This window comes from Vidua chalybeata, chromosome 3, assembly GCF_026979565.1.
Source record: "Vidua chalybeata isolate OUT-0048 chromosome 3, bVidCha1 merged haplotype, whole genome shotgun sequence".
In the NCBI taxonomy this organism is placed as follows: Eukaryota; Metazoa; Chordata; class Aves; order Passeriformes; family Viduidae; genus Vidua; species Vidua chalybeata.
In genome coordinates, this window is record NC_071532.1 from 76,330,105 (window position 1) to 76,340,279 (window position 10,175).

A 10,175-nucleotide genomic window follows, 5' to 3' on the forward strand; every position below is an offset into this window, starting at 1 on the left:
AAGAACGAGAAAGAAAAACGAGAAAGAAAGAACGAAAGAAAGAGAAACAAACAAAGAAAGAAAGAACGAAAGAACGAGAAAGAAAGAAAGACAGAAAGAAAGAAAAGAGGAAAGAAAGAAAAAGAGAAAGAAAGACAAAACGAGAAAGAAAAAAAGGAATAATAAAGAGAAAGAAAGAAAAAGATACAAAGAAAGAGAAAGAAAAACGAGAAAGAAAGAAAGAAAGCGAAAGAATGAAAAAGAAAGAAAGAAAGAAAGAAAAGAAAAGAAAGAAAGAAAGAAAGAAAGAAAGAAAAGAAAGAAAGAAAGAAAAGAAGAAAGAAAGAAAGAAAGAAAGAAAGAAAGAAAGAAAGAAAGAAAGAAAGAAAGAAAGAAAGAAAGAAAGAAAGAAAGAAAGAAAGAAAGAAAGAAAGAAAAGAAAGAAAAGAAAAGAAAGAAAGAAAGAAAGAAAGAAAGAAAGAAAGAAAGAAAGAAAGAAAGAGGAAGGCAGGCAGGAAGGGAAGGAAGTTCGGAAGGAAGTTTGAAAGGAAGGAAGGAAGTTCCAAAGGAAGGGAGGGAGGAAATCATTTGCAGAGCTGAAAACAGAACTTGTCCCAATTCAGTGTCACAGCCTTCACTTTCTGCTGCTCCTTTGTTAGTCCTAGAGGCAAAGGAAGAAAAATGACATAAAGTACTATAGTTATATTTTAATTCCTTGGAAAGTAGAATAATTTAATTTATAAATTTTAATTATGTCCCATTTTCCACAATTCCCTTCAGTACTCTCATCTAAAAAAAGCTTGATTATTTTTAGTACAACAAATTCCATAAGCTTTCTAAAACTTTTTTTCACTGCATATAACAGATCCTTTAAATATTAGATGTATATTTCTTTAGGGAACTCTATTACCACAAAGAAGGTATTAGCATACTTTGCACAATTCATTCCTAAGGCCCAATTCAATAAAGGCAGGAGAACTATTTGCAAGGTACAAAGTCTGACAAGATAACTATGACAATTATTTTTGGATATTCTTAGACATAGTAACCGTTATTGAAAGATAGCAGGGTAATATTTTTTTCAGTTTCTTATAACTTTGCCAGATTGAAAGCCATTTTGCTTAAATTTTCTGTGGCAGAGCTGTGCTTCATGACATACAACAAAATTAATCAAATGTGAGCAACTAAAGAATGACAGCTTATCCCTCTACAATAACTATCCCTTACTCCATCATCTCAAATGTGATTATTGTATTTCTATTTTTTTAACTTTTTAGTTCATGCTTTTTTTTTTTTTTTAATATAAACATAGATATTACAATTCCATACTACTGCAAGAACATGTGACCCTGCAGCTGTCTGGGAAGTCCTTAAATAGCATACTGATGGACATCTTAAGAACAAGTCCATATGACTCCATGGATAAAATCTGAGCAAAGGCCACAGACTAATTCATCATACTCTGAGTATCAGATGAAGAAATAGAAAAAGTAGCATATGATCACTGTAACTATAGTGATAGGCAACTAACAGACCTTAAATAAATTTGCAAAGGCAGACAGCTTTCCTTAATGTTGCCGGGTTTATCTTTCGTAACTTTGATAACTTTGCAAACTTGGTAGTACTCTTTCACCATAAGATTTTCTCTATAAGAATTCTTTGACAACATATTATCCCTCATACATTTTACATATAGAACTTGAAATTTTGGAAAAAGGTATCTCTCTGAGATATCAGTTCATAAATACTTTTTGTGCTTCCTCAGTTGAAGAGAGTTTCAATCCATTTCTTTGATTAGCATTCTGCTCTAATGTTCTCATCAAGCTTCTGTAATAAAGCGTAATCAAACTGGATGTTCCATGAATTTAAGATCTATTATCCATGTGCATGCTAGGTCGGTGCATCCCAACTGAGAAAGTCGAAGAAAAGAAAGGGGAATAAAACTGAGAAAGGTATTGACTTAATATCAGTCAAGTTATTTGATTTGACTTTCCTCCCATCTTCAGTGTGCTCCAGGGATTCTGGGTGAAATAATATATGGCTGCCACATGCTTTTCATCTTCTCAGATCAGCTTCTAATGACAGTAACAAGAGGAATTAATCATAATCAGAAAGCTACAAGTTTAAGAAAAATCCCCCACGTGAAATCTTTCCCTCTCCAGCTTCAGCAATATTCAAATAAACACTACTTACATTTGCATAAATAAGACATAAATCTTATAGACATAAAGCCATCTTTCTGTCTTCAAACTAAATCTTGAATCAAATTTTAACAGGGAACGGGGAAAGAGAGGAAATGAGTAGAATATATGTGAAGGCTCCTTTGCAAGGATCCAGGTATTCTTTCTGAACACCTTCTCAGAAGTGTATCTGAGGGAAGAATGAGGAACTATTACTTCAACAGAACAGTCTTTGGCAGGCTTTTACAACCAAAAGTTAGATTATTCTTCATTAGTGTTTGTTTATTTATTTAGTGTCAAAAGTTTATTCTCTAGATAATACCATGGTTAGTATGTATGTAGAACTAAGCTAACTTGTCTAAAACAACTTCTCTGCTGATCCACGTCAGGTGAATCACTCATAACTTATTTTTCCATTCATACACTATGGATTCACCTCATAAAAGCAGTCTTAATCTCTATTTTTATCTAAAAAGCCTAGTTAATTTGGATATGTCCCTTAAATACAATAGCTTATTAAACATGGAGGTTGTGGATATATTCAGTCATTGAATTAAACACTTTGGAGGATGCTTAAACACAGGTGTCAGGCGTCTTGTCCCATATATCCTACCATATATCCTACCTATCCTATCCTTGGGATATCCCACAATATTCAAAACACGTTCATGCACGTGGTGGATTTGCACAGGAATTAGGCACCTGGGCTCTTCAAAGGCAGCAGCCACAAAGCAGGTGACATAATATAGGTGGAGATGTGTAAGAAACTGAGTCATGATCAGGAGCTTGTATAGAAGTCATTATATTCATATGGAAAACAGAAAGATGCCTTTGAAATACACATGCAAAGAAATATAGCAAGCATCATGCATCAAAGTTATAAGTTCTTTCTTACAATTTTGTAAAAGAGAAGCCTTTCTGTATTTTATTAAAAAAATAAAAATCTGTCATTTAAAAATTCTTAGTCTACTTGTTAACATCCTCATATAAATAATGCTTTGACTCCTCCTCACTTCAGTCCTGCACAATGGGACTGTATCTCTATACTGTTCCCATGGTACCTGTGCCTGTTTCCCTTGCTGGTGCATTTCCTTATTGTGCTTTAGCTTGACCAGCAGGTCTTGCCTCAGACATGTCAGTCTCTTGCCTTCCTTGCCTTATTTCTTATGCCTGGGGCTCACTGGTTCTTGGACTCTACAGAAGATATCCTTAATAATCTGCCAATTCTGTTCTGCTCCTATTAAACTCCTTGAAAAGCTGGAAGTTTGCTGGGACCTAACTTTCCTCCCTACCTGCCCGTGTTCCTCAAGGCTGTGAGCTGCACTTGCGCCTGATCACAGCAGCCCAGCCTGCCTCCAACCCTGATGTTCCCAAACAGCTCACACACGTCTATCAGCTCCATCACTGCTTTCCCTCTGGGAGGGCTGTCTATTGCCTGCCTTAGGGAGCTGTCTTGTTTTAAGACAGTTTAAGGGGAACTCCAGAATTTGTTTCCTGACCTTATTTTAAACAAATCCCTTCCCACCAATAAGAAGAAATGAATATGAGAGAAACAAAAAGAAGGGGAAAAAACCAAACACTAAGCAAAGCCTCTGCCTTAGGCAAAGACCACAAGGAAAGAAAGTCTGCTTGGGCAACTTCAACTTTGTAAAGAGAATCTCCCAGGCAGTTCTGTTTCTGGCCTCTGCACCTGGCTTTAAAGAGACAGTAACAATTTTGGGCATAGATATACGTGGAAAAAAACATTTTGGTTTACCCAGGACAGAAGTTATCCTCCATCATTGCAGGATTTTTTTGGGTTGCCCACAGATTTATATTTCTTAAGGCTTTTAGAGTTAAAGAAGCTGGGTTTTTCCAAATGTATTTAATTGTGACTATTTTTAATAATTAAAGTTAAACAAGAATTAAAATATAACAGTTGTAATGTACTCAGAAAATTTCCTTCATTACACCAGGACCTTTCATGACTCTTTCCAATTCTATCCTTGGGCTTTGGCTTGTGTTGTTTTAAATGGAATACAAAAAACAATATATTTTCCACTCGACTTTGGAGTTGCTTGGCTTTAGGCAATTTGCACCACAAATTTAGCATTATTTAAATGCAGGTTTGGATTTTATTTATCGTTAAAAAATTAAAATATTGAAATTATATTCAATAAACATTTTTACTGAAAGGTTAAATAATAAATATTTAAATCAAGTGTTATTTAAATGTAGGGTTGTTTTCTTAAGGTGCATGGAAGAAAACATTGATAATTTAAAAGGAGCTTTTGTGGAAAGACTTACAGATAACAGACCTTCACATTGTGACCAGCCAAAAAAGAATTTGAATCTTGCTATTGGTTTCCTTTATGCAAAAATTAGAAGACTTACTTCGTTCATATCTGTCATAATATAATTAAATTAAGCACATAGATGAACAAATGAGAATAATAATTTAATTTTGCAATTTAAACTCTGATTTGTCAGATTAGTTCGAATCTAAAGGAAATTTCTGAGGAAAACATGTTTCTGTTCATCATCTGATAGGGGAGGAATGGCTTAGAAAATGTGAAAGAAGAAAAAAATTTCTTCTTTCTTCATATATATATAAAAAAAAGAAGAAAGTTGAGGGGTCCAAGGAGCAGCTAGAGCCTTTCTTTAACAGCACAGGTTTCCAGGTTGCCTCCAGGTGTGATGGTCCCTGCAAAAAGAAATGAATGTTGTATATGGATGAAGAACTCCAAGAGAGAGAGGAGAAAACAGTTGCTATAAATGTTATTATTGTGCTCTTTCCACTTGAACTACCCAAAATCAGTGAGTCATAATTACAAAGCAGCATTTTCCTCTTGTGCTGTGATAAAAAAGTTGCAGAGTGGCCTCGACAGGGTGCTAAGATGTTACCTGCTGATTTTTTCTTCTGTCATGATTGACATTACTCTCTGTCATTCCACACAAGAAAGACTTAGACAAGGACAACACCTCAGTGAAATGGTGATAGGTCATGAGTGATTTCAGAAAATATCTACAAAACAGAATTTGAATAGACATACATAAGAAACAGTTGGGACTGAATTTCAATCCAAGGTCTCAGCATTTTCCTCAGTGTCAGTTTCAGCAGCAGAAAGATGAGATTATGCTGAATCATAATCACAGTGTAGCCATTCAGGATGTCCCAACCATCAGATCACTCGGGCAAAGCACAGAACCATGAGCCTTCATAACTAATCCAAACTCACTCCACCAGTTGCCAACTACAAACTTGCACCATATGATTCCATCTCTAAAAACTCAGCGTAACATACTACTGCTTGTAACAACCCCCTGGAGCCTGGCACCTTGGGATACAATCCCACTTCTACTGCCCACAGAAAAGTAAACTCCATCATATGCCTGTTTGTGTATGGGTGCTTTGATAAAACTGATAAATCCTGGGCAATTACCCTTGGTTCAGAGTATTTGAATATAGGACTGTGTACATGTGGCAATTGCTTTGAATAAAAGCAGAACAGAACAACATTGTTATAAGTCAGTACTATTGTTCTCTGATATATAAATGTGCTTCTTTGAAAATATAAAAAATATGATAGAGTTTTAAGGAGCGTGACTTAGTAAAGCAATCAAAAGCAAAGAGACTGAAAAAAAGCCCACGAAGGTATGACAAATGACACTTTAGTATGAAAAAACCTAAAAATGGAGCAAAAAATATGAAAGGAGTGTGCTTATTAGAAGGTCACCAAAAGTCAAACTGAAAGCTAAATGTAGGGGTAGGGAGAAACTTCAGGAAGAGATATCTTATGGCATATGTAAAAACTATTCACAGATTTGGACAACTGACCAGCCAGGACAGCACTTTATCATTCTGATAGAAATATTGCCTCTGGCTAACACAGTTCAGAATGATAAGCATTCTGAATTGTAAAGCAAGAAAGGAATTAAAATTAGACCCAAATTTGAAGAAATTCTGAACAAGCTTCTAGTTAGATTCAAATGGAGAGTAGAGCTGTTCAGATTTAATCTTGCAGCAGTCTTGCATTTCTCCATGTTTTCCATATGGTCATCTGTCTTGTTGATATTGTTTCTTATTCCTGGTAGATCAGTTAAATATTTTAAGCATAAGAAATAAAATAAAATAAGGTAAAATAAATAGTAGTACATAAAATAATAAAAGCAGTAACATATAAAATATAAATGCAGTTATTTCATAATTTCATGGGTAGAAAACACTACCCATGGTCACAACATGTGAAATAGGTCCTGTCAATGCACAAATGCACTTATGTCTGTTTTAGGGAAAGTACTTTATCAGAAAAACAGAACAGATGTAAAGAAAATAAGATGTCTGTGTAGAGGGATATCTCTGTACTGCTGTGTTTTTAACCAACAAGATATATGTAACAAAGGAAAGCATTTTGATCTGTTCAGATTATTGTTCCTCTTGCCAGAGATAGTTCCTATCATAAGCAACATCTTTAGAGTTGATGTGATTTTTACCTCCATATAGTGTTTTCTTTCTTTTTCCCATCTATAAAAAAACACATTAAAAATAAAATAAAACACATCAGTTCTGCAGCTGCACATTAAATAACAGGCTAAATGGCTTTAATTTAGGTGACAAATTGGTATAATAATGTAATGTCACCCTCTGAGACTGCCTTACTGAACAACTGACCCTTTGAAAAAGGAGAAGTTATAATCACTTTTTTTCTTTGGAAATCTCTCAAAACTTTTGTTGAACTTTATTCCTTTCACTTCTTTTCTGTTACCATCTCAGTAGAGTAACAATGAGCCAGTATCACATCTCTCACTACTAAGAGAGCTTTAATATTGTTTACATCAGTGAAGAAAAAGGTTCGATGTGGAAACCTGCACATGCTTCTAAATGTTAAGTGTTCTCTAACACAGTGATGGCAATCAGAAGCAAATGGACTCTGGTGCCACTCATTCCAGCAAGCATTCCCTGAATTTTTACCTCTGATACTCTTTTTATTTATAATTCTTTTTTGTTTTTTAATCAGTAAATGAAATATAAATTAATTAAAAACAGTGCAATGGCTGATCAAATTTGCCTGGTGTACATAGAATCCTTTCCCAAGAAAACTGGGCAAACTACCTCTTTTGTGGCATCTTTAACAGGCTATTTTTGCTCTTGGATGCAGTGGCCAAGGCATAATGGGGGTATAGAATATCCTATAAAAATGGAAACAAAATCCCATCTGAATTACAAAATAGTATGTCAAATGCTGATATCAAGGAGCTACTTTGCTTTAAAGTTGTGAAATCAATGCATTATCTGTGAATAAAAGAATGCATATTACTTTAAAAATTGGATGTGATTTAATTACATTCTATCCCATTTTCAATTCTTTGCTGTTAGTTTTAGTTAAAGGCTTTGAATTTCTGTTCTTACACTGCTGCTCTCTACCACCTAAATGATTATGATTTTAAGTAAATATGGATGCAAAGAAAAAGGGGAAAAGCTAAAAAATAATTTACTCAGGACCTCACTACCCTTTGACATACTTATGAAGAAATCCTCTTTGGAAATGAACACTGATGATAAGATTATTCATTTTGAAAGGAATTTGACATACCTATGATATATGTAAATGTTTTGTCATGTCTTTCCTTTCTAGACAGTGTTTTCATGAGAAGCCCATGAGAGAGAAGTTTCACCACCATAACTGACAGAGTGACCAGGAAATCCCATGTGAGTGCCTCTCAATCCCACTAATCCACAGAGGCTCTGAGATGCCTTATTCTCTCTGATTTGTTCAGAAATTGGTTTCAGGCAGAGAGTTTATTGAGATATGCCTCATTTAGCATCTACAAAGAACTAAGTATCTTGCAAAGGACTATGTGCAATACTATTCTGATCAACTTTGTGTACTACACTGCACTTAAGAATGTGATCTAGTCCATGAAAATTAGCAGAGCTAGCAAGAATAAATCCCAATATACCCTCTTCTGTTACCACATCTACTTACATAAACTAGTAGAAGCTGGTCCTCCACATTTTTCCCCCTACTAACTGTACCAATCAAGAGTTCATCCCTAGTGTGTAGAGGAGAATTGATGCTATGAATTTGCAAAAGGCAAATTCACAAAAGCTAAAGACATGTTATTTGCAGACTTTCAGAAGCCTTACTTGCGCACAGTGTGGTTTACAGGTTTTTGGGTTTGGGCTGGTTTGATTTTTCTAATTTCACTTACGGCTTTGAAATCAGAAAGAAAAATCTTCTAAGTAAACTGTAAGAAAAAATTCTTAAGGCAATGGTTTTGTTGACAAAAATATTTTTTCTTAAAACTTTCCTAGGTGTCTTCCTTGTGAAGAGTGTATATATATCTGCTTTTATAATAAAATGTCTTAACTTTGGCAAAATCACTAGTTTTCAAGAAAAAAAATAAGGATTAGTTTACCTTTGAAATATCGGCACTGGAAAAAAATTAAGTGGTGAATAGAGATTACCACTTTTAACGTGTTTTCCCTTTGGTGTCAATTATTTCAAATCCAGGTTTCAGTTATTTCTATAAAAGTGTGGTAGTCATTTAGACCATGAATACCCTTAAAGAGATCAAAGACTACCAGAAGATTGATACATGCTGCAAAAATATATTCTTTTGCTTTCACTTAGACTTCACAGACTCTTAAAGCAAAAAATCAGCAGAAGCCACTCCTGGTGGAAAAAGTGAACACTTTCGTGTCTTTACCTCTTTGGATTTTAAATTAGAGCAGAGGTAGAATAAACCACCTACAGGTAAGAAGACTGAGAACATAGGTATCCATCCTATTTTTAGACAAGAAATGTAAACCTAATAATATACTGAAATGATATTTGGCTCACCAGTGGAGATAAAAGAGGTTGTTTAAGCCCTGGCCTCTTATGATATCTGAGATTTGATTCTGAGCCTTCAGAAAACCCAAGTCCTTGAAGATTAGTCTTCTTATGACAAAAATCCCTCCTGTCTTAGTGCAAAATAAGCACAGCAATGGTCAAAACTCCAGCAACTACCATTGTCATCAACATTAGCACCAGTGGTTTTCAGGCTGTTACATTTTAATGGTGATACTCAGCATCCTCTGTTTCTGAAGTCTACGAATTGTCTGTTTGAATGCTTCAAAATTAAGAATCACTTTTAAAGACCTGGATGCATTTTGTATACATCCAGCTGCATGCTGACTACCTGTTGTCTCTGTATCAAGGACTCTATAGCCCAGTGCATGGATAAAACAGTTTAGGTAGATAATATGTTAGATGATGATACATCTATAGGCTACAAAACAGTTTCAGAGATAAGCAGAAAAGAAAGCCAGCATGGTTGAAATGTGCTCATACAAGATTAAATAGCTGAGAATAGACTGCTTGACAGAGGAAAAAAAGAGAACAAATCAAGTACGCTTCAAGATGTGCTGCACAGAGAAAAGATGGTACTATGATCTGAAAAAATAAGAATGTGCAAATCTTAAGAGATATTTGAATCCTTGTAATCTCATTTTCTGAAGAAATTTTAAATATGAGTTGTAAACAACAGATATTACTGGAAAATATTTCATTTAATAACTTAAAATATATTTTATAGATCAGTGGTAGGTATGGTAGCTAAGTTTAATATTTTAAAGGGAAGTTTAATATTTTCTTTTTGTTAAGGGAATTTAATATATTATTTTTGTTTGAATCTAACACTGCAGTTGTCGAACAGATGATACTTAACCATATCCTGTAACTGCTTATTACTTCCAAAGGGGATAGTGCACTACATTCTATTTCCTTCTTTCACAAATACCTTTGATACATATAATCTTTACCGCAAAATTCAAGAATCTGTGTATTGAGTTCTGATGTACTGGACCAGCTGCTGCATCTTGCCACACCCAGTCTTGCAAAATCATGTTAATCCAGCATTTCTAGAAACAACTTGATCATATACTGTTGTTCCACAAGAAATCCCAGCATTTTAAAACATTATCTGATTTAGAAGAGGAAATCTGTAGAATCCCAGAAAATAAGGGTCTAATGTGTGTGTCTCAAACACTGA